The sequence below is a fragment of the Lasioglossum baleicum genome, chromosome 1, assembly GCF_051020765.1.
Source record: "Lasioglossum baleicum chromosome 1, iyLasBale1, whole genome shotgun sequence".
In the NCBI taxonomy this organism is placed as follows: domain Eukaryota; kingdom Metazoa; phylum Arthropoda; class Insecta; order Hymenoptera; family Halictidae; genus Lasioglossum; species Lasioglossum baleicum.
The window spans coordinates 9,133,306-9,156,881 of record NC_134929.1 but is presented as its reverse complement, the minus strand read 5'-3'; the positions used below and the strand labels follow the sequence as shown (position 1 = coordinate 9,156,881).

The following is a 23,576-nucleotide window of genomic DNA, read 5'->3' as shown; positions in this document are numbered from 1 at the left end:
TCTCGTGGCTGTCGATGATTTCACGGGTCGGCATTCCAGACGCGTGGCTCACGTGGCCGTGTAACAGGCTTTGGTGCGTTTCTTTCTGCCCAAAACGGGCTTAACGTGTCGCCGATCGCGGTCCTCGAGGCCTGCCATTAGCATCGACGAAAGATATCGAAATGTCGGCTGAAGCAAAGACACGTTGTCAAACGTGACACGTGGATTTTTCGGTGCTCGACATAGTTCATGCAAAATTTGCAACGAAATTTTCGAGTTCCTTTACACGCGCTGTTTACCGACCGGCAAACCGACCATGAACGCCGCTTTAACCACGCGCAACGGAAAACTTGACCGATTATATTTCACGCTTATCTTCGCCGGGATTCGAACTGGCCCCGTTTTTCGGGAACCCGGGCAGAGATCGATCCGCGATCACGCGCCGCGTCGGAACAATCGATCAGCGGTTCGCAGAAGTTCGTATCTCTGATTCTTTCTCGTTTCTGGAATTCGCGCGACGCACAGTGGTGAATTCGTGGCCAAAGTTCATATCTTGAAATCTATGATGAATTATTGATATTAATGACAATGACAAAAACTTTATAATGACATTATAAATACTATATGCAGGGATTGAAAAACATCTGTAAGATACTCTTCTCCTTTCTTGGAGTATGTTTTCCTCATACCGATTATGTATGGGTCCGTATGAAAATGAAGGTACATAATTCATAAAGTTGCAAGTTATCGCAGGCGAACTGAACAACATGTTGTTCAGTAAGCTACAAAGTTTCCTAAAAAACCATTACTGCTCGTTATACAGTGTATATTTTACACTGTTAAACTTGTTCTAAAATATATGTTTTTAGTTTAACGTGTACCGTCGGTGGTACACGGACCGTGTTAAAAATATTGTTAAGTATTAAAAATATCAAACATACTGGGAAAGAAAATAGTTCTCTATTTTACCCCAGATAGTTGTAATTCAGGTACACAACTTTTATTTTGTATCAAGATCCGCAGTTTATTCGTTAGTCTCGAAGATCGAACAGAAAACCGGAAGGCGAGACGCTTCGAGGATCGAAGAACCGTAGAACTCGGGGAACTTTGTATTGTCACGATAACGAGAACGCGAGACGTCTGTAACAAGATGTTTGCAGCTGTCGAAAAGAATGTATCCAACTTTTCTGAACACGCTCGAAGCTCGTGAACGAATCGAACGCACGCGGAAAGAGATCCGTGCGATTCAAGAGCTCGTAGCATACAGAGTAGAAAGTTCTGAATGGATCGGTCATAAATCTCCGTTAATGGAGGAGGCACCACGCATCACGGCACGCACATAGACACGAGGACTGGTATTCGTTGGAACGATGGATTCAATTTAAATGGTCGCGCACGAAATTGTCCGCGTGATCGCGCTGCATCGGCGTAATAACTTATTTATAGCGGAAAATTGCAACGAGACGCTGCAACGGCTCGAGATTCCCCGATAACCGAGTTGCGCGTTCTCTGTATCCTTATCCTTATCTTTCACCTGCAATTCTTCCGCTGAGGCGATTGCCTCAGTCCTCGAGATTTTCCTCCTGATCTTTCCACGTTGTCGCGACTAGCTTATCTTCCTCTCTTGCCTGCCTCATTTTCTACTTGTACAAATGCCTTTCTTTCTACTCGTAAACCTTACCCATACTTTCTTCCCATAAATTCTTCTCTTCTCGATCGTGCTCATCCTTTTCCTTCTGTTCGCAAGCCTCTCTACCTCTTTGCAGTCGTGTAAAACCCCATTCCTTCTGAAATCGTTTTGCTGTGAAAATTTGCTTTCTTTCTGACCACTAACCTCTCTTCTATTGTTCGCGCGAACGCTTTTCTGCGTACACATTAACACGTTCGCGTCGCAGACATGTGACGTTCGTAATCTTGCAGGGTACTCGGAGATAATCAATGTTATCCACTGTTATGCATTGAAAGTCATAGAACTGTTTCACTATTTCATGAAGGACGAACGTTGCGATTGACAAAATATTTGAACAATGATTCTGAGCGATGAAGAAAATTCTGACAGCGAACGTGTTAAGTATACCGATCGAATTGTTCTCTCTCTCTCTCTCTGTGCGGAGATCGATCGAAAAGCACTCGCCGCGCGTGTCCGCTGAATAACAGCGAGTTGCACGAAAGGATTCTCGGGAGATGGAAAAGGAGGAGAAGGAACACGCGGCCCTAGCAGCGATTTATCGAGGACGCCGCGTAACAATAGTTCTGCTGCGCGGTCATCGGTTCTATGTATAGTTGTATGTATGTACATAGAATCGTACAGAGTCGTAAAGTGGTAATACATAGTTGTATAGCGAGGCGGCATCGCGAACGACACGCGTCGCCTAGTGTTTGCGGCTGCATTATCAGCGAGCAGAGAAAGAGAGATAACCGCGGAAACCGCATCGATGTTAAATACATACCTGCCGGATGGCCGAGATAAACCTCCGACAGCGAGACGGTTGTCTGTCTGTCGGTGATTCGCGTTTTAAAAATAGAGACTTTCGAAAAAATCCTCAAGGAGAATTCCTCCGCGGCGTGCCACGAGCAGCCTGGCCAGATAACAGGATTGCCCGAGCCCGACTCGACTATCGGAACACACCGTCCGAAAGCATTCTGGATCCTTTTAAGGGTGCTCCCAACGAGATTCCGCCTTTCCTTGGATCTACCATCGGATGTGGAACGTTGGCAACGTATTCATAGACCGGGGATAAATCTAGCTGTTCGACTTTGCTAACTGATCAACGAGGATCGGCGCTAAACTTCCGTCGAAAAACGTAACAACGGATGGGCCGGCCAAGCGTCGCGAAAACGATGCCAATCGGGGACGGAATATTTATGCATTCCGCGTTCTATCGTGAACCTCTTTTCTATCGAGCGTCGACGTTTGCGAGCTCGTCCGCTGTCTCGTTATAAAAGAGCAGCAGAGCCTTTCATCTTCTCGTCTTCTTTGAACCACGAATCCCGTTAGCGATCAAACATTTTTGAGCGATAGCGTACCTACGTGAGTTCGATGATCGCGTGACCGTAGGTTGGACGCGTACACGTCGATTAAGGGCCGAGTTGTACACGTACGCATCCTTATTTCGGAGCGTACTCGGACACCCCTAACCAAATCCTGTCCTAAGTACAACTCGACCCCTAAGGGGCTAATCTGGTTTTCAGGATTGCAAAGGTGTGGGCTGCGCTTTCTCATTTCTCGATAATGCAAAGATTGATTGAAAAATATAAATGTATCAGTGGATATCAGCTTATTAAAATCAATAAAACGAGAAAGAAATTTCTATTTGGCTGCTGTTCCTTGCAGTTGATGCAAACAATTTCTACTTTGCATAAAGACCTGCAATCTCGAAGACGAATCGAAGCGAATTGTATCGCGAAAAGGGCAACCGTGTAGCAATCAACGCGGCTACAAAGATGCCGCGGTCCAATCGAATTCAATGCTCGTTTCGGAGAAATAAATCAGAAAAGGAACGCCGCGCGACGAGTCAAAGCGAACGCGCAATTGACGAGTTAAGTCGTCTTCCCTCGCGGCAGACAGGTTATCCGGGACCGTGTATTGTCCAGTCGTGAATGGCGAAAGCCACTGGAGCTCCGCGCGAATCTTAACACATGGCCGGTCAATTGGATAGATCTACCTTTCATCGTGCTACTAAAGTCACTAGTGTGCAGATTAATCATGAATCGTGACTTAACCCACCGTCATCTCGCTCCGATCTACAATACTGTGGGATACCGATTCGGTCTACCAACCGAGCAATCTGCAATTCTCTCGTAGCCAACAACCCAGTGGCTTGGTTCCGATTCAAATTTATACATATACTCCTCTTCCGTTTTCTTCCTTCTACCGTGAAGCGAGAGTACTTTTTGCATTTTTTCCCTCGTTAGCGTCTTCGTTTTCGTTCCCACGCGACGTCGCCGCCGCGTCGTCGGACAATGGGGAACGGTCTCTGCCAATTCGCCAGGGAAAAATTCTACGAAACACGATCGAGTGCCCGTTCTTTACGCAAACCTCGTTCGTCGCGTTTCGTTGGCCCAAAGCGGGTAATGTAACTTACTAGGGAGGTTACTCAACCGTAACACGTCGATTTTAATGAAATTTTCGTATGATATAGAACTCAAAACAATATTTCACACGTAGTTTTTATAGCTGCAGACATTCATGTTAAGGGGGTGATTATTCCATTTTATTGAATATCTCCGAAACTATTAGGCCCAGACGAAAATTTCAAAATGCAATTTGTAGGTCTTTGAATGGCGAATCTTTTCGTGTTAACTGATTTTAAAAAGAATAATTTGTTTAAAAAATATGTTAAAAATTAACTCTATTATGATTTCTTCCTTTTCCAGTTCCCAGAATCGTCTTCTATACATATACACATTGATCGCGGTTTCGATTCGATAGTGGGCGAATTGTAGGTGGGAAATCTATGGATCTCGGATCTTGCTTAAAATTCCGGTCCTGTTTTCAACAGAATTGTTTTCAACAGAATTGTAAAGATCATCGTTTACGCATTTACTGGTTTTTCTCAGATACGCGGATTGATCGCGTTAACGATCTAGGAACGTTGCGTGTATCGCAATTGGTTGTAGGATACGTTGCATGGTCGTAGAATTCGCCTGTGGAGAAACACCGAAAAGTATCGTTTTCAGCGGGCAACACCCGGCGCGGCGCGGCGGCCCGAGTAACGAAACGGCCTTCTTTTCTTTCTCTGTCGTATTCAGCCTGTTCCCGGCTGCACGCGCGTGCACGTATGTATGTAAATACATACACGCACGTGTACTCTCGCCTCTACGGTATTTATAGAGATTTGGCGCAATGCGTGGGCGGGGCAAGTTCGCGAGGCACTCTCTTTCCCTCTCGTTCGCCAACAAACGCGCCTGTTCGCGTCGCGCCGCGCCGCGGATAGAAAAACAGCTGGCGGGTCCACGCACGGGCTCCGGCAAAAATATATATAATACATATACCACCGCGGAGAAAAACCACGGGTTTTCGTGTTCGGCTCAAAACCGCGTGAAAATCCGTCGATTTTAGGCGCTTTGTCCTCCGAGGATGTAGAAATTTCAATCGGTCGTCTATTCTGTCGGTAACCACGCGACGCTTAGGAATTCGCAGCGTTCTTTCTCTCGTTCCTCGAAGCGAACAACAAGGGTAAACGGTGTTCCCGCGATGTCCAGTTTGTCGGAACGGGAAAACGAGCAGGCTAGATGATCAAACTGTCAAAGATACAACGGATGAATACCGTGAAATGATCGTCGCCGCGGGAACGGTAACGGCAACGCGTTCTTTAGCGGAATGTCCGTGTAAAACGGGGTGAACGGAATGGTGAATGAAATTTCTCGCGTCGAAGTTAATGCATACGGTGGAAGTTGAACCGGTAAACCGTGTAGCGAGACAAAAATGCGCCGGCCATGGAACTCGTGGTAACAGGGAGCCGCGACTTCGCGCCGCAGTTGTTCAATGGGTGAAGGCAACGCTCGAGTCTGGGAATCGTCGTGACCGTATTAGAAAACGCGTACGGGAGACAATCGTTTTCCGACGTGGAGAAAAATCATTTTCCAAGGACAGGGCTGGATTTCGATTTTCGGATTCGATGCGGAAGCGATGGTGGACCTCGATCCGCGTGTCTCGCCGTGCATCGGGCCCCGAAAAATATGCACTCTCGGTGCGCACGGCGTCGTCATGGCGACGAAAACCGGCTGCAAAAGGGACACGCTGCTTAAGGAAAGAAGGAGGAGCCGGTCGCGCCAGAATCCTGGTGAACCCGGTCCTCCGACATTTCCCACCTCCTCGAAAACATCTCGCGAGCTGGTTCGCTCGTTTCCAGGCATCGGCGAACTCTCTTGATATCCAATCGAAATTGTTCGGGCGAGAACCGGTGGCTCGGATAACGAGCAGAGCGATCGCATGGAACGTGAACCGAGGCGAGGCGAGACGAGACGAGGCGCGATCACCGGAACGCGGAGGCCTCGGTTCTCTCACGGAATCACTTGCGAAAACGAACAGCTCCAACAGGCCCTACAGACCCTAGAGGTCTTGGAAGCCATCCTACAATTCTTGCGCTTGCCAAATTTTCATTCTTTCTCTTCTGGCGTTTTCCCTCGCTGTTTCCTACCGGCTGGCGATTCTAGTCGTCCCTAAAAACTCATTGTCGTTTCGAGGCATTCCTTCGCTGTAGTAACTATTCGATCTGAGAAAAATGATCGCAAGCTCCGAACGATGTAGAGTGGTCGCAAGTCCGCGAACGAATTTTTTCGCGAAGACTCGGAGAAGAGCCACGCGTGCCGCCGACACGGGACTCCATCGTGGATCGATAAACGCGAAGGCAGACGACTGCGTCTTATTGTTAGCCTCCTTCGCCTCGCTGACAAATACAGACGGAGTATTGTGCTAGCTATTACGTCCGAACCAGCTTGTCGTGGCACGCCGAGCCGGGATTATTAAGCTACGTATGTATATGTGTCCGGACATTGCGAGGCATCTTCGCGAGACTGGTTGTTGGTTTTTCTCTAGCTGTTTACATTTCGACGTGTATCGCAGCAGTGAAGTCTTCCGAACCTGAAGGCATCGTCGCACAACTTTGTCGTACCACAACTTTTCCCGTGTGAGACGTGTCTGATTTCGTAAAAAAAAAAATGTTTTTTCGATCCGGTCCACTGGCTAGCCGTCGAGCCAACGAAATCTCGTTTCCTTGTTTCGCGCGCCTCGTAATTGCCGTATCGATTTCTAATAGTGTACACGACACCGTTCACCGCGTACAATGGAGTCGCGAGACGTTTCAGCGGTGCAGCGGCTCGTTGTTCTCGCGAGGCACGTGCATGCTCTTGTCCCGAACGTCAACAGCGACCTGCAACCGAGATTTTCTCCGAACGACACTCGAGAGTCTTCGGCCTCGTCTTCTCCATTAACGCAAGCCACACTATCGGCCCTCGGTCGTGGCGTATGTAGAAGTACCGACAACAATAATGAGAGCGGTTGCGTAGAATAACAATTATTACGTCCAGCAGCAACCTAAGAATGCGAATTCGACGAACGTTCATTATCTCGTAGTCGATGTAAATTAAGAAAATGGAAACGGAAATGATCGACGATCAACGTCGTCATATTCTCTCTATCGGGAGCGAACGATGCGTGAATCTTGGACGGAGTCTACGAGAATGCACGGTTACCCAACCACAGACAACGCGGATTAATCTACCCTCGGTAACCTTGAATTCTCGGTTGATTCGCCGCAGACTAATCCATTTCTGCAATCGCGTTTCACGGTAACTTCGCGAGAACACCGAAGCATGTACCTGTCGCGCGTCGACTTTCAAAGTATGTACATACAACAGGTATGTAGTATGTGCGTACAGTCGGAGACAATATTAAATGGACACTCTTAAAATTGGTCCAAAGGACTTGAACTTTTTTAAGCTGTTAGACCGACTAGTTTGCTAGAGGCTGAGTAAACAGAAATTGGTAGGAATTATAAAAAATTAGGAATTATAAAAGTAACTGGTACATGTTCCCTTATATAAAAATGACACGGATTGATTTTATATAGACTTTGTGCGGCTGCTATTATAATACGTGCTCTACTAAAGATATTTGTACAATCAATTCTTATAAAATCATTTTTATTATTTCAATAATTGTGAAATAATAAATCTGGAACCGGTCATTTTGACCGGTGATGGCAGGTTTAGTGTTGACTGTTTCATCCGAGCCTGTAACAATAATTTAAAACATGCGTTTTGTAAATTTCTGTAGCTTTTACACATGCTGCAAGTTTTATTATCAACTTTTCGTTCCGAAGCTGTTTCGAGCGGTGTCCGGCTCTGCTGGGAGCGAAAGGACGCGTGACCCGAAAGTTATCGTGCGACGCCGCGCTGCGGCGAGCGTTCAGCATCGAAATTACGGTACCCCGAGATTACGCGTTCCAGCCGGTTGTGTCGGTAATCAATTTCGGAGGAAAGAGGCCGTGATTCGCCCGGATCCATCGGAGATTCGAACTTCGACATTTAACAGGACACTCTAGTCTGGTACGCGTCGAAACTTCATTCCCGAATCGGATTGCTAAACCTTATGCCTTATGCTATCGAATTCTTTAGATGTTCACGAGCTGTGACGTTGGAACGAAAACTTGTTTCCACCGAATCGTATGCTGCTAACTAAAGCGACAGGTGTACGTAGTGAAGTTTCACATCTATTCAGAGGTCTGTAACTCTGTTATCAATTTTGGGAATTTTGAGAAACTTCGAGACAAGGTCGAAGAAAGAGATCATTCTTCTCGGACGTGATCGTTCAAGAATTGCGACCTTTTTTTAGTCCCTTGTCGCGAAACAAATTGGGTCGTTGCACCTGTAAAGGGTCCGTTTCAAAGAGCTGGCGTTCGGGCGAGCATATTTCGATGAGAATCGATGGAGTCGAGGATCGGACGAGATCCGAGGCGAGCTGAGCCGAGCCTGGTTACGCTTGATATCGTGTCGCTTTTACCTATGGTCTCGTGCCCGTTATACGGCCAGGATTCGGGAACCGTTCGATTCAATTCCTTTCCTGTTTCGGAGCTCGCGCTCGCTCGCTCGCCTCGCCTCGCCTCGTTATGCATGTACGTAATGCGCTTATCCGCGCTCGCTTACGTAACGAGGCGAACGTACGATTTTCGTTTGCGACAATATACGTGAAACCAATCGGTGAAAATGCCGGTGTTTATTTTAATTAGGAAATCATTGCAGAGTACATATTACAGAGTACATGTAGTGAATAACGAGAACACTAGTAACATTGTGAGAAACGAAAAAAAGAAGACCCTCGGGCAACGTAGGTTACAAGTATTTAAAAAGGTAAAAACAATTTTCTATGGAAAAATTAATTTTGGATACATTTTTTCCTCAGTTCGTTAAACATATAGATTGTACTGCCATAGCACATGATTAAGCGTTTCCTGCTCTTGGTCACATTTACTGTGACATTAGTTACAAATGATAATGATCCACCCTGCACCAATTAATTGAAACAATGCATTGACGGGTTAATTTTTTATACCCAAACCAAGGTGAACGATCATCATTATAAACAAGTCTCTAGTTCATCGGGAAGTTAGTTTAAAATCAGTTGCAAAATTTGTACCGAGCAGACAGACAAGAAAGCGAGGTAATAAAAACGTGGTGAAATGCCGGTGCTCGTCGACCGCTAAAATTCTGCCTCGAAATCGGAATCGATCTATTTGATCGCACGTATCGCTTCATCACCGACGCGTCTCTCGCGTTGCTCGACTATTCGCCGCTGTCTCGTGTTCGACTAATTTCTCGATCCTCGACTGCTATGTACTGCCTCTGCCATCGTTTTGCATAATCGTAGCGTGCCATTGCGCATTGAGTTCTCTCTCCCTCTCTTTCTCCCTCGCGCGTGCACGAGCTCTTCGTAACGCTTCCTCTACGAAAAGTCAAACACAAGAAGGAAATGGCCGTTCTTCTCCCATTCTTGAAGTATGCCGCCAAACAGTTTCGTCGATAAAAAGTTATCTTGCTTCTGCTACCACAATTTCCATCCTGTTTTACGAATTACTCATTTTTCTCATAAATGCATCAAATCCGCAGAGTAGTCACTATAGCGGATTTTATGCATTTCTGAGAAAACTGAGTGGATGTAATTTAATCTGTTAATATTATTTCCAACCGGTTAAACACATTAAGAAAGAAAATATATTTCTATTTCACTCGAATTTGTTGCAACTCGTGTGGACAATTTTTATTTTGCATAAAGGTCCGCTGTCTAATTATTAGTTTTGCGAACCAGCCGAGAATTTAATACGATTCTTCCGTTAGTATTCGAAGTATGTGCTGTTCCCTCCGCTGCGATTCGTACGCCTCTAGACTCTGAACATTAGAGTACAACCCGCAAAGTTGACACCGAACGCAGTCAACTCCTTTCGTCTTCCGGCAAATAGATGAACCAGGAACGCGGCTCTAATGGATCAACAACAGCCCGGAGCGATCGCGAGTGGAGGAGTCTTTCTCGAAGACCGGCAGACATCCGTTTGAACTTTACTCCCGCACATAATTCAGCTCGCGGTTCAAGGTTCCTCGCGGCTACCGTGGAAATTGCAGAGACACGCGAACCTTGGAATGAATCGCGATGGTTTCTATTTCGGTCGAAGTCCTATCTGGGCTGTGCACACATCTACAGTTTACACGGTTGCGGCACAGGATGGTGGTCGGTTCCTATCTAGCTGCAACCCAGTATTATAACTGTGTCGCTATTTTCGTTGGGGAGAGTTGTGGGTTCCACGAATCTGGAGAAGGCCCACGCTTCTTCTGTTATCTTGACCGCATCCTTCGTTCACGTTGATATCTAACTCGAATACGAATACGAACTGTTAACTGTGCGTACGCTTCCGTGACGTTTACCCCGCGAGAATCGAGAATCCGGCGAGTCCTGTGATTCACGCGTGTCTTAATTAAAACGAGAGGGCGGGAAACGAGTCGCTCGAAAAAACAGGAGATGAATCAGTGGTCTGGCGCGATGTGGCGAGATCGCATCGCGTCGCATCGGCTCGAGATAACGAGAACCCGAACCCGTGCAGGCTCTATGGTGGTGTGGCCCCATGGCGAAGTCGTTTCCCGGATGGAGGGTCTCTCGAGGGTTCTTGTCGGAGCTCCGCGGACGGGGATTTCGTCCACTCGAACGGAAAAAATATTACGGCAAACATTTCGTTTACGTCTCACTCGAACGCGACAAAGGAGGAGCTCCCGCTCCAACCGCGCCGTGCCGGGCTCGCTTTGTTTTCGCTCCGATTTTGCGAACAGATTGAACCATTCTGACGCACCGTTCGCCACCCTGCATCTCTTTTCCCTCTTTCTCCTTCTCCTCTTCCCCCACCCTCGCTGAATTACGCGTTTTCGCGCGCCGAACAACGCGTCAAATCGTGCCCGTCATTCGGACGACTCGCGCTCGAAGCTGCCCTACGCCGCGAGGTGGAAGTATTCAGCAAGGTTTTGATCTTTTTGGAAACTGTTCCTTGGGGCCTCTCACCTGGAGCGAATATACGGTTGCGTGTATGTGCTCATAATTATGAAAGTGGTCTAAAGTCTAAGTCATATTACAGGCCGCTTAAGGCGCTAGAAAAATATTTTAGAACTAGACTGCAGAATATATTTCCACCAAAAGAAGGAGGCATTATAACTGCGAGCAAAGGAAAGCGTATAACATTGAAATGGCAAGCACTGTCTGACGATTCGTTTTTGACAATATCGTGAGAATTACATAGAATTAATTTCGTTGAAAATAATGTGACGTGGAATAACTGATGAGCTCATTTTTTTCTTCAATTTTCACTTGGACCACTTTCATAATTATGGGCCCATATGTCTGCGGACTCGGCGAGGCATAATTTCCGGCGAGAAAAACCAGCGAGCGGTTGAAGACCTGTCGTCGTCTATTCGTTGAAAACGGGACACTTCGCGTCGGACATGGAGCCTGCGAACCAGCGACGTGTCCTCGAAAATGGCTATCGCGATACGAGTAGAGAGAGCTGTCCACTTGAGCGCCACAATGCCGTTCGGTGAACAGCCATCGAAGAGAGACAGAGAGACAGGAGAGAGAGAGAGAAAAAAGACAATGAGCATGAATGACAACGTGCGCGAGCGATTGCTCGAGTTATCTGTAGTGGGGGAGGAAAAAAAACAGTGTGAAGGTCTGCCGAGTCGTTGACCGCGTCCGGCGATAATAACGAAATGTTCCGGTGATTCCGTGGCTAATTCGCGTTGCGTTGTAGCGCTCGCGTGTTGCGAGCTCGCCGGAGCTCGTGGCCGCTGGAAAATGCTGCTCGAACGAGGAGAGTACTGTGCTCGTCTGTCTAGGAGAGGAGAGCGAAGAGAGAGAGAGAGAAAACGTGTCGTGTCGTCGCCGCTATTGTCGTCGAAGGGAAAAAAGAACTCTTAACCTGCTACCTGGAGTTGGGCCGTGCCCATGCCGATGCCTATGCTTCGTCGACACGACCTGCCTTTTTCTAGAAGAACAATTGGCTCCGCTTCTCTTCTCTTCCGCTTGTACGGCTCTCTTTCCGCTCCGAGCGCGAGCGTCTTCCTCGTAGTCCGCGTACCATCGTCGAGACTCATCCTCCCCCGCCTATTGTCCACGCGTCACCGGTGAAACACCGTGGAACGGCATTACCGTCCCTTGCTTTCGGAGAAACACCTTGGAACGGGATTATCGTCCCTTGCTTTCGGAGAAACGGGAAACCAACCATCTTCTCACCGTGCCGTTTCCATTTTTTGGTTCTTCTTATTGTAGAAAATCTCGTAAGAGATTTATTTCAGGATAATACAGAATTCAATACACAAGAATCACAACCAAGAGAAATATTTACAGAATAAGAATATACAAATACATAAACATTAATGTGAATATATATTGGACACATTGCGGACGTTCCAACCACTCGTGCATATATGGGAACCCTTATGGCAGGGGTGGTTAACCTTTTACATACCATGCGTCAATTTTTTTCGCATACGAGTTCAGATACGCCATACAACTCCAGCACTTTTTCTACCTTCCTGCGTTCTTTGTTGGGGTTGGGAAATCGAGATAGGGGTGGAATGTGCCTCGCTTAGCGGAGGAAAAGGGAAAAGGAAAGTTCTGTTGTATTTTACAGAAAACATTAGAATCAATTTATAAAAATATATATTTAATATTATTCTTCCGATTCCTCGTAACGGATCGGTTGGCACCAGCCCTGCATCGACGCAAAGAGCTGTCTCAAAAGATCGCGTTGAGGAAGACGATCGCGACGATCGAATACAAGGACTTTCAAAGAGAATGTTTCACAGATCAATCGGTGCTCATTCCAAAATGATCGTTAGTCCGAGTACATTCCGGGAAACGGGTCGATCGCCAAGCGGAGGGAAAGCGGGACGGATCCTCGATGAAGCAGGAGGTGTTTCGAAACGAAGAAGCGGCTCTTTGAATTTCTGCGCGGCGCGGCTATATTATTGTTTGGTTCGTGACTGCGCACTCGTATCTCGTTAGGAATCGCATCGGGCGACGACCACAGGCAGTCGCAGGCGGCAACACGCGTCAGAGGATCGCGATTGGGGGTCCTTTGTCTCGTAATCCGTCCCTGTCGGCGTGATTCGCCTCTCACCGGAGGACAAGTTTACCCGTAGCTCCGGCACGGACCGACTTAGAGCCGCGCGATTGCGTTGTCCCGACCTGGGACAACATTCCTGAGAATTCGCGGGTATTCTTAACGCGGTATCGCACCGGATCTATTCTTCCTAGTATGTCGGTGGGGGCGCGTGCCACGATGCGATCTGATGCGATCGCCGCTTTCGGCGCCGGAAGCTCTCGACGTCACGCGGATCATCGATTTTGTATATGTGCGCAGTAACTAGCAAACGCGAACGCGTCAGCCCTATTGCAGACGTCTAACCATTTGCGGTCTTGACAACTTTGTTGTTTCATTCCAGCAAGTCCGCGTTTATTTGACCATTTCCGAACGGCTTCCTACACTTTCACTGCATTTGTCTAAAGTGATTTAAGTCATGTATTTCTTGTTTATTTAAAGGATTACATTTGAACAGATGAAAATATATTTTTATATTATGTAACGTTTTAATTTAGAATTTTGAGGTGCACCTCAAAGTGAAATCCGCGTCTAGCTTCGCGAGAATTCGTCTTCGATCGGATCTTGCTCCGCAGCGTTCGCCGTGAACGCTCGATGCTCAGAATTCTAACAATCTCGAGTGCGAACGATCGCTCCGAGGATTTCGTAGAAGCCCGACGGGCTTGCGGAGCGTTTAATCGACCGATCGCTCGCGGCTCGGCGCGTCGTCTAATTAGGAAATCAAGGGCGAGCTATAAATCATCGACGTGCGTGGCGCAGGCGATTCGTCTCCGATAGAGGCCGCATGCGCGATTTATCGCGATCTATTAAAAGCTTCGAGAGCCGGGAGAGGATCGGGTCGTCGTGTTCGGTCTGCGGTCTGGTCGATTCGTCGTTTCGCCCTTGAAGAATATCGGGACTCCTCAGCGAAATTTGATGGAGGAGCCGGCGGCGCGGCATTTCAGCGAATCATGAAGGGAAACAAGGGTTCGCGAAAGGTCACGAGGCGCCGGGAACAGAAGAGGAGGGTAGCTTTCGAGTTTCGGGGTTTGCGGGACAACTGTTCGCGAACCAGCTTCCAGAGTATCAAAGGAACCGGAGAACCTTTCCCGAGTTGTCGAAACCCTGGTCGGGCTTTCTAAACTCCTATGAAAATGCTTGGAAAGGTAATCGACGCTTCTCTTCTCTATTTCCAGGTGACCCTACCGCATTTCTACGGTCCAGTATTTATTTTCTGGGTACCTGACCGAAGATCGCGGTGTTCTTTGTTCGATTCATTCGCGACAACAATTTCTTTCGGAATAATTGTCGGAGCAGACAATTGGCTACGAGATTCATTCGCGATGCGTTGATAGATTTAGAGAACGTTCTGGGATACTACGAGAGGAGATGAGGAAGACGTCGTCCTCTTGGGAGGTGCGGTTGGACAGCGACAACACATTAGTCTGTCGCTGCGCTGTACTCTTTTGATGCAACCGGTGAGGGAAATACGCGTCTCTTAAGGGGTTAAGCTTCTAATTTCCGAGAGACTCGAATGCACCGCGAAGAGCGTGCCTCTCGAGGGATTATTCTCGCCGAGTGTCGAGTCACGTTAAAGACAACGTATCCGTGTACATATTCGTGTATTCGTCGACGGGCTCCCGTTCTTTACGATCATTGGCTCGTTCCCGTACAGAGGGACACACGGAGTCGATTGTCGCAGTTTCCCCTCTCTTCTCACGAATTTCACTTTCCCCTTTCTCGTTGGCCGAATTCAGCCGTATTCAGCCGTATTTCGAGTTTGAAAACGCTTCGATTCTACCGTGCAAAAGGCGCGAACGCTTTTAAAGACCTACAGCGACCGCGCTAGATGTTATTGCACCGATGCATGCACGGTCGCAGCGTCAGCGTCGGTTCAACGTTTCGTCTGCTTATTAAACGCAACCGCTGCGCCGAGCCAGGCACTCGTGTTGCACTGAGTATACTCGTTAGCGGGCACGTGAAACCCTGGAGAGGCGAGCCGGTGTACGAACCGAGTATCGTTGCACGTGTTCGAAAACCAATCGCAGCTGGTCGAAGGAAACTCCTTTTCGAGACCATCCAGCATATTATGTATCTACAGACCATCTTATAAAGCGGTTAATTCGTACGCTTACTCGTGAAGTTGCTACGCGGTTCCGAGAGGTCCGGATACACTCCGGAATGGAATTACACCGCGATAACTTGAATTTGGAAAACAAAGATACCATCACCGATATTTATCGTCGTTCATCCCGAAAACCTCTGTCCCAAAGCTCTTCCGCGAAGTCGAACGTGGCTTCGAGCATTAAACTTATCTCTGTTGTGTTTTCCTTCCACGGGCTCTACGGACAAACCGGCACGCGGATGGGAGAACATCCTCGCGTCGCGTCGGCAAGCACGAAGACACGGTTTACCAGTTATTGGCAGCCGCGCCCCACTTCCACAATACTCGAGGACCGCTCATTGTCAATATTTAACGAGTATCAACGACTCCGGCCGCACCATATTGGAGCACGATTCTGAATCGGGCGTCTGAATCAGCTCATTATTTTATTGGGGTGCGTCTGCGTTTGCGACCTCGTCCACCTATCACTCTACCGAACCAGCTGGAAAGGATCTAGAACCAGATTATTTTCAAATTGCCGACGTTTCCAGCGATAACTTTCAAGAACCACTTTCAAAGAAAATGACTCTTAACTGGTGCCTCAGTAGTACGGAGAAAAAGCAAGCGAACGGCCACCGCCCGTTTGTCGTTTGCTCTTTAATTGCTGAAACGATTCGAAAGGTAAGGGTATTCCTCTGTTGCGAGAAACAGCGTTCGAAGAGGCGCTATTTAAACAAATATGGATACTGAAAACGTTGCTGGGGGGTCCCATGGTTATCCGGGCTGAGGCTTTCTTTCTCTCTTTTTCCCTTCTCTGGCCCGTGTCTGGTGCTCGTCACCCTGTTCTCGTCTCTGTCTCTCCGCGGTCCTCTCTGTTCCGCTTTGAAGTCGCGTGCGAGCGTGTACAGAAACGCAGGATCGATAGGGCGGCGCGCGTAGGGTACGTGAAAACCACCCCACCGCGATTTCGTGACTCATAATGCACACTTGTTCCCCGAGAGCTGGAGCGAGAGAGAGAGGGAGAGAGAGTCCACGAGCTGGGAGTTCCTCAAACGGTTAGACGCGTGTCTCTCATTTTCCAAACTATTTTCGCAACCGATGTTTTACGCTCGCTTCTGCCCGCGATTCCGCATATCCGGCGCGGCTATTGATTTTCCACGGTGCTCCCTTTTTCTCTCTTTCTCTCGGTGTTTCCCTCTTCTTGCCCGGTTTTCCTGGTCGTCGTCTCCCTCCCCGCACCTTTCTCTTTCGCCCACCGCGAACAACGATTTTCCAAGGTGCTCGTCAAATTAATTAGCGTGCTGGTCCACTCTCTCGCGAACCTGATTTTTTTTTCTTCAATTTATCTTGAGACCCTCCCTCTTTCTCTCGACGTTAACGGTACTCCGGCAAAGGTATTTTCGGTCGATCAAAGGGCAGTGTTCCTGCGCATGGAAACTCGCTCCTGCTGCGGCTGCGGCCAAGACTGCGGCCGGTTTACGCTCCCGATAACCACGGTACCGTTTGCTCCGCCAGTCCCAACGAACGATTCCCTATCCTCGAGCGCGCCCGTTACATCGAACACGGTGAATCACTCGCCGATTGCTTTATCGACCATCCAGTGACGCACCGGTCATTATCATTTCGCTCGCGATGCTATCGCGACCGCCGAATTCGACTCATACGTCCGTCCAGTATAATCTACGTTTACTTCGACGATTTCCTGTTTCGCTCTCTCGCGAACGATCACCTCTTGATTACTGCACGATCGTTTGATATTTTCATCTTGTTCAGTTTGCCGAATAATGCAAATTGTGCCTCGCAAACGTAAAAGTAGGACTTTTTATCCAGCGCTTTTCACTACTGAAAAACCCCATTTTTGTAAACGTTGTCGGACGCTCATGGAAGGAGGCCACTGGCGAGGTTTGAAAACCAGACCCGTACATATCGTCTTGGGACCTCGGATCGGGCAACGTAAAAGCGAGAGGAAGGTTGGCAGGTGCGGCGTGACACGGGGGAACCTGCGCCACGCATAATGGGAGACCGAAGCATATCTGGTGGGTCCACCGTCTAACCTGAATATGTAGTCTGTCGAGGCAAGGTTAGGTCGGCGTGCAAGTGCACCTCTTTGAAAAAGGTCGGCCAGGCTGAGTCATAGGGACAGGGAAGGGAGCGGTGCCGTTTTCCATCTATCGACCTGCGGCTGCGGCAACGGTAGCGGCACAGAAAACGCGTGTGTAGCGTGTAACGTGTAACGTGGGCTGTAGGGTTGCTCCGAGACCAGACCGAGGGGGAAAGTCATGCGCTCGGCCGATTCATCGTGGCCGTCTGGAAATCGATTCCAGATAATCGACTATAATTCCATTCGCGTTCCACTCCCACCCGACTGATAATCGAATTGCCCCGCCAACAATGCCGAGGCTTTTTCGATCGAAACTGTCTCGGTCTCGTCTGTTCGGAAATAGTCCTCCTACGGAAGGTACAGAACTTCCGCTCGGCGGGGCTGTTCCGTTCGTGGATGACGCTTCGGTGTGCGAACCCGTGATAGAAATTGCCACGGCAACCGTAATGAACGATACATCCACGTTCACGATATGCGAGACACTGCAGTAGATAACAACCATCACGAATTTATCCGTTCGCGAGCCGATTGGAATATTTTCACCGATAAAACACGCGAACGTCCGGATAAGTCCAGTCCGAACCTGTTGGCCAGGTATCTCTAGCGGCGAAGCGGCGGTGGGACAAGCCGTTTCACGTAATATCCGTATTTTCTCCAACAGAACGATCGAATAATTAGTCCCGCGTGAAAATCAAATCGGCTGTTGGCGATAGAGAGGCGTAGCTGCGCAGCAGCAGGGGCAGAAGGAGCAGAAAAACAACAACAGGTTTTCCTGTTGGCCACTTGGCCTGGCCGTTTGAAAGTCGAAGGACTGTATTCACCTGCGCTACCAGTTCCCCGACATTCGGTCGCAAATTGCTCGGTTATCACAATGAGAAAGTGGCACCGATGGCAAAAATTCGCCTTTTCCGTTTCGCGACCGAACGATTTCGTGGATTCGCGATATCGTTTGCGCTCCCAGCACACTGATATCGGATCGAGAAACCCGTGTCCCGCATATCGGTCTACAGAGTATACGGCGAGGATCGTATCGCGTGTAGGTATACCTCGTCGTTCGCGGGAGTATCATGTTTTCCCTTGCACCGATTATTTTCCATTTGCGAACGCAAAACGAGATTGACGAGGATCAATGTCGCGAGATCTCTGGCTACTCCGTATCGGCGGCAGCGTGTACCAGCGACAGTGTACACCGTATGTATCGCGCTCGCCAACGCTGTCCTTTTATCGTCGCTTTCGTTAGTCATCGTTCCTCGAGGCTGCTGGTGTACCGCTCGAAAGGTCGCCTGCCGCCTCGTACGAGCAAAATCTCCGTTCTTTTTCGCTGGAAAAAAGACGTGAACGAGCAGGTGTCGCTTTGTTCGAGTCTATGTACAAGATCGTACGTTTCTGCACGTTATGTTATTTCATAGAGATCGATGGACGAGAAAAACTTTCGCGAGCTGCTGTCGGTTTCCATATGCAGTCGAGCCGGAAAGTTAACGATCGAATGAAACCAATCAAGAATGAAGTCAACTTATTGTCTTATTTTGTTTAGAAGGTGTAAGTAAATTGAACAAATATGTTAGTAAGACATATGTGTCCATAATTGTGAAAGTGTTAGCGTTAATATCCTTTCCCTTTGAATATCTCGAAACTAGAAATATGTATATCACTTAGACCACTTTCATGGGCACATATATCATCATGATTAAAGATTAAATCGTTATCTTACTTTCCGCCTCGACTGTACGCTTTGTTTACGATTCGGTTTTCCAATTATTCGAACGTGTTTCTCGACGAACAGAAAAATGGTCGAAGTGAGATGTCATCGAGCGTCTCGTAGAAAATGTTGGCCGTCGGCGCAAGGGTTAAAGCGAAGACAGGAGAGTTAACGAGCACACGTCGACGGTCTAGCAGCATCGTAGACGAAAGTAAAATGGCGTGCAGCAGCGAACGTGACGGAACGGGTCGTTCGTTCTACGAATCGCGACCGTTGCCCCCCGTGTAATCGGTCGTTTGGTCCCGAGGTGCGCGTTTGCGCGCAATACGATACCTTTTTGCAGTGGCGCAATTACAATTAATCCAGGTCCCGCTCGTCGAGGTTGGCTCGATCGTTCGGAGCTGTTTTGCCGCGGTTCGCCGTCACGTTTCTAATTAAAGTCCAATTATTTTAATGCGTGCAGGAGGGGTCGCCGCGCGAGTCTCGAGCGCGCGAGAGCTCGGGTGCGGGAGCGGTCGCAGACATCCTGGTCGCGTGACATCGATACCTCGTGAGATCCCGATCCTTCTTTTTTTTTTATTTTGCACCTGGCCAGACCGGGGAGCTCTCCGGTAAGGTAGGACAGGCAGTGCGGCGGGGGACGCACGCATCTGCTGGGTCCCACAATCGGCTCGTGGCCCTTGAATGGCTACTCGTTGGAAATGAAAGTAACGCGTTTCGAATGCCAGCCCAGGCGAGACTCGATCGACTTGTCCCTCTCTCTCTCTCACACACACACATAGACAGACATTCTTTCTCTCTTCTTCTCTCGTTCCCTCTCTAGTTAATTCTCCGCCGCCAGTCCCTCTCTTTCGCCCTGTCTGAACGCAGGAACGTGGAGCTCGATTTGTCCTTAGGCCACGGCATCGGGCTCGCGTAAATGTTGAAACACCGCGGGGTCGTCCTTGAACGATAAAACTCGCATTCCGAGACGTAACGGGCGACAGCGTTGCTATTCCGTGGTTCCCAGAGATTTCTCGGTAGGGAACCGGCGCTACCCGAAAAACTACCCGGAAGAGAGGGGTTCGCTCGAGGTCTCCGTGTAACCGTAGACGACTCGCGCCTCTGCTTCATTGCTTTCCTCCCACCCTGCCGCGAACGAATCAGGCTTCCGCGATTGATCGGCTCTCGGACTGTCGCGAAGCCGCTCCTCGGTCATCCGAGACCCTCTCGAAACAACGGGGAGGATTTCGCACCGGTGGCTAAACCAATTCCTAGCCACTGCCGTAGCCAAGCCGCAGCCAAGCCGCACGCAGGGGGGCGACGAACAATCCCCCCTGATCGCGAACACCGATCTTTCTCAATTATTTCTATGGACGCGGGCGGTGTTCGAAGCGAAACTTGTACCTAGAACCTTGAGAAAACTATACTCTTTATGTCGTTCGAGCGAAACAGCTTTTACACGGCTACCTATACACGCACAGCGAACCGACTTGGATGCCCCAATTCCTTATGACACAGATAAAGCCTCGAATCGAAGTTAAAGGAGCTTTCCGGTCTTATTTATTTTTTTATTACACAATTGTCGGCATGGCTGCGGTCCAACTTCATACAGTAGCTGGCTAAAGACTAAAGTATTCGTAACTTCGTAACATTTGTTAGGGATTCTAGCGAGAGACGCCGGAAATATTACTAACAGAAGTTCTGCAACGGTTACCCTACGTCATAGACATATAGAGATAGACTGCGCGGCCTGTACGAAGCGCTGAAGCCCACAATGGCGGCAAAAAACAAAAATAAAACATCAATAAATACATCAATTAGAAAGAGAGCGCTATGGACCCCGGCTAATGCTCTCTCTCTCACTCTTTGTACCGCGCGCCGCCATTGTGGGCTTCAACTCGCCCATAAGACGGCGCAGTCTATCTCTATATGTCTATGCCCTACGTGTAAATTGGTATAAAAGACGAACGACGCGTTTATCGAAATAATGCGCGATAACAGTGAACTTTCCAAAGCAATAAATTCTATTTTCGGCCGTTGCCAATCTCGTATTACCAAGGACGCCGATTATTCGCTCGGGTAAACGTAAATGTTAACTTTTACTCCACTGCTTCCTCTCTTAGCTTCCTCCTCGGCCCGAACACTCTCTCCACGTGTTCCGCCGTCCTCCTTATTTATTTTCTCTTTTGCGGTGACGTTTGGATAAAGCTTTAAAACTGCTATGTTCTGTAAACCTGGGGTGTCCTGTATACCTACGAGTAGGTCGATTTATACTATCCGCACAGACACGGAACGTATCCCACCAGACGAATATTCTTCAATTCATTTGAATAGAACTGTCGGTACGTGTTAACTGCGTTTTATCGACGGAGAAGAAGAGGGGAAGGTGGTCGGGCGGGAAGTAGCTCGATAAGCTCGGAACGGTGCACGACCGATAATCTTGTGAATCGAGCGGTCGATTTAGAAGCGCCGCGCGCAATTGCTCCATTCACGGCTAGAGCCGGCTAGGTCGAAATCTGAATGGGGAAATTGGTTGGCAGAAGGAAGAGCGAGGCTGGCGGCGTGTAACGTACCGGGCGCGGTGTGCGATTCATAGAGCCGATAAATACTCCCGGACTGTCTTTCTGTTCGAGCTGACTGGCCAGTTAGCGCGCACGTTGCGTTGCGTTCGGGTTGCGCCAACGGAAAGGCAGCGTCCAGTTTCACTTTTCGTAGCGAGCCGCTAAACGGCCAGAAATCTTTCCACCTTTCTGCAGGCTCTGCTTGCGAAACCCTCATTGTCCCAGGTAGGGCGGCTCTCGAGAGTAGTAGCGCGCCAGTGCACTGCAGTGCTCGACCACTCGACCGCTTGGACCTAACTCGATTTCTTTCTCCTTTTCCCTTTTGCTCTCCCGCTCTCCCCCGCTGACTCTCTTCTGCCTGGCAGACGACGCGGAGAAATGTCTCCCCGACCGTCTTCGATAACTTTTTGCCCCTCCCCGGCGAGATTTCAGGACAACTCGCCATTAAACTCGTCGCGATTCGGGGGGAAAGGAGAATTCGGGAACGATAGGTGAACGAACCTCTCTCTTTCTTTCTCTCTCTCTCTTCGGACAGTTTACTTTTGACCACTTGCCGCGCCGATCGTCTGCAAACATCAGCTTCCCTCCACTTTCCGAGATTGTCTCCTTCTGCCGAGCAGGGCCTTCCCCCGCATCCCGCGGGGGAGATGTGGGATTTATTTAAATCCCGCGGGACTAAGGATTTCTTTCAAGTCTTCAATATAATATATATTTAATAAAGAAACGTATATTTAATACAGCAACCAAAATTTTTATTAACCAAATAAATTTTTATTAACCAATATAAAATAAATCTCTCTCTTTTTGGAAAACAAACTATAATTGAAATAAAATATATATGTACATATTACATATGTATACGTATATATATGTGTAATATAATATAATAATCATATATAATAATTCATATATAAAAAAATTATTATATCAATAACGAAGCTACAATACAATATAATACACAATACGACAATTGCCCATGTGAGTAGGAAGAATTTTTTCCTTTACCAAAATATTGGTGAAGTTAAGAAATATTTAAGTAAAGGTAGAAATTGATTAAAATGAACTATATACATGAATGATGAATTCAAATTTTATAAAACAAAATGTCTATTTGTAGAACTTTGAAAATATGATCGTAAAAACCAAAGTCAATCTCCTCAAGTCATTGCAAAGATATCCTGTAAAAAGCTCGGTACTTATTCTAAAGTTTAGTCTAAAGTTAGTTATTCTAAAGTTATTCGTGAAATTTTGATTAGACCCATAGGCCCGCAAAATTTGCGGGATTTCGCGTCACCAATTTAAAAAACGCGGGATCCTGCGCGATTGCAAGCCCTACTTCCGAGCACGTGAATAATCGCGTCCCTCTTTCGGATTCGTTCCGATCGACGATCGGGTCGTACACCGGTTCCTCGCAGCTCCGGTTCATCGATCCAGAGAGAATGGCTATCGAGAACGATGGACACGTTGATCCCCCGTTGACACAACGTTCGTACATTCTATTTTCTAACGCGGCGAAAAGAAACCGCAGACTTTGTTTGCGCGTCGACGAGAATCGATCGCCGCTGCAACCGACAAGACGAGGCGGCGAGCAAATGATTTTATCGGACGGCAAACATCCAGCGCACGTTGTTTGCAAAGCCGGGATCGTAGCGTCCGAGTGGATCACACTTCATTTTCTTCAGTATAAAAATTGAATAATCACTTCGGTTGAACGAACGCTCGAACTCGTTTCGGAATCGGCAGCGAGCCTTTCCGCGAAAAACATTCACTTGTCATGAAAACTTTCCGACCAGATGGATCTTTTGCTTTATGCTCCAGGAATGATGTATCAAAGTATGTATAACTTTCAACTCGATCCGCGGAAAATCTTTGGTTTTACGCGATTCATTCGTAACGCGTTAAAAGAAACTTAGAATTATTTACAGATCGGATCGACTTCAATTATCCATTGTCGCTCCGCGTTATAGAAAGGACACGCTGATAGCTATCGGACGTAGAAAGCGAAAGATACATCTGAAAGTGTTGGTCGTTC

At 48.0% G+C, this 23,576-nt stretch overlaps 1 protein-coding gene across 6 annotated transcripts in view; it reads left to right on the top strand.

Moving 5' to 3' along the window:
- Positions 1-23,576, top strand: part of Cip4 (formin-binding protein 1-like Cip4) — a 46,387-nt gene that overhangs the window by 8,443 nt on the left and 14,368 nt on the right. The window lies entirely within an intron of this gene.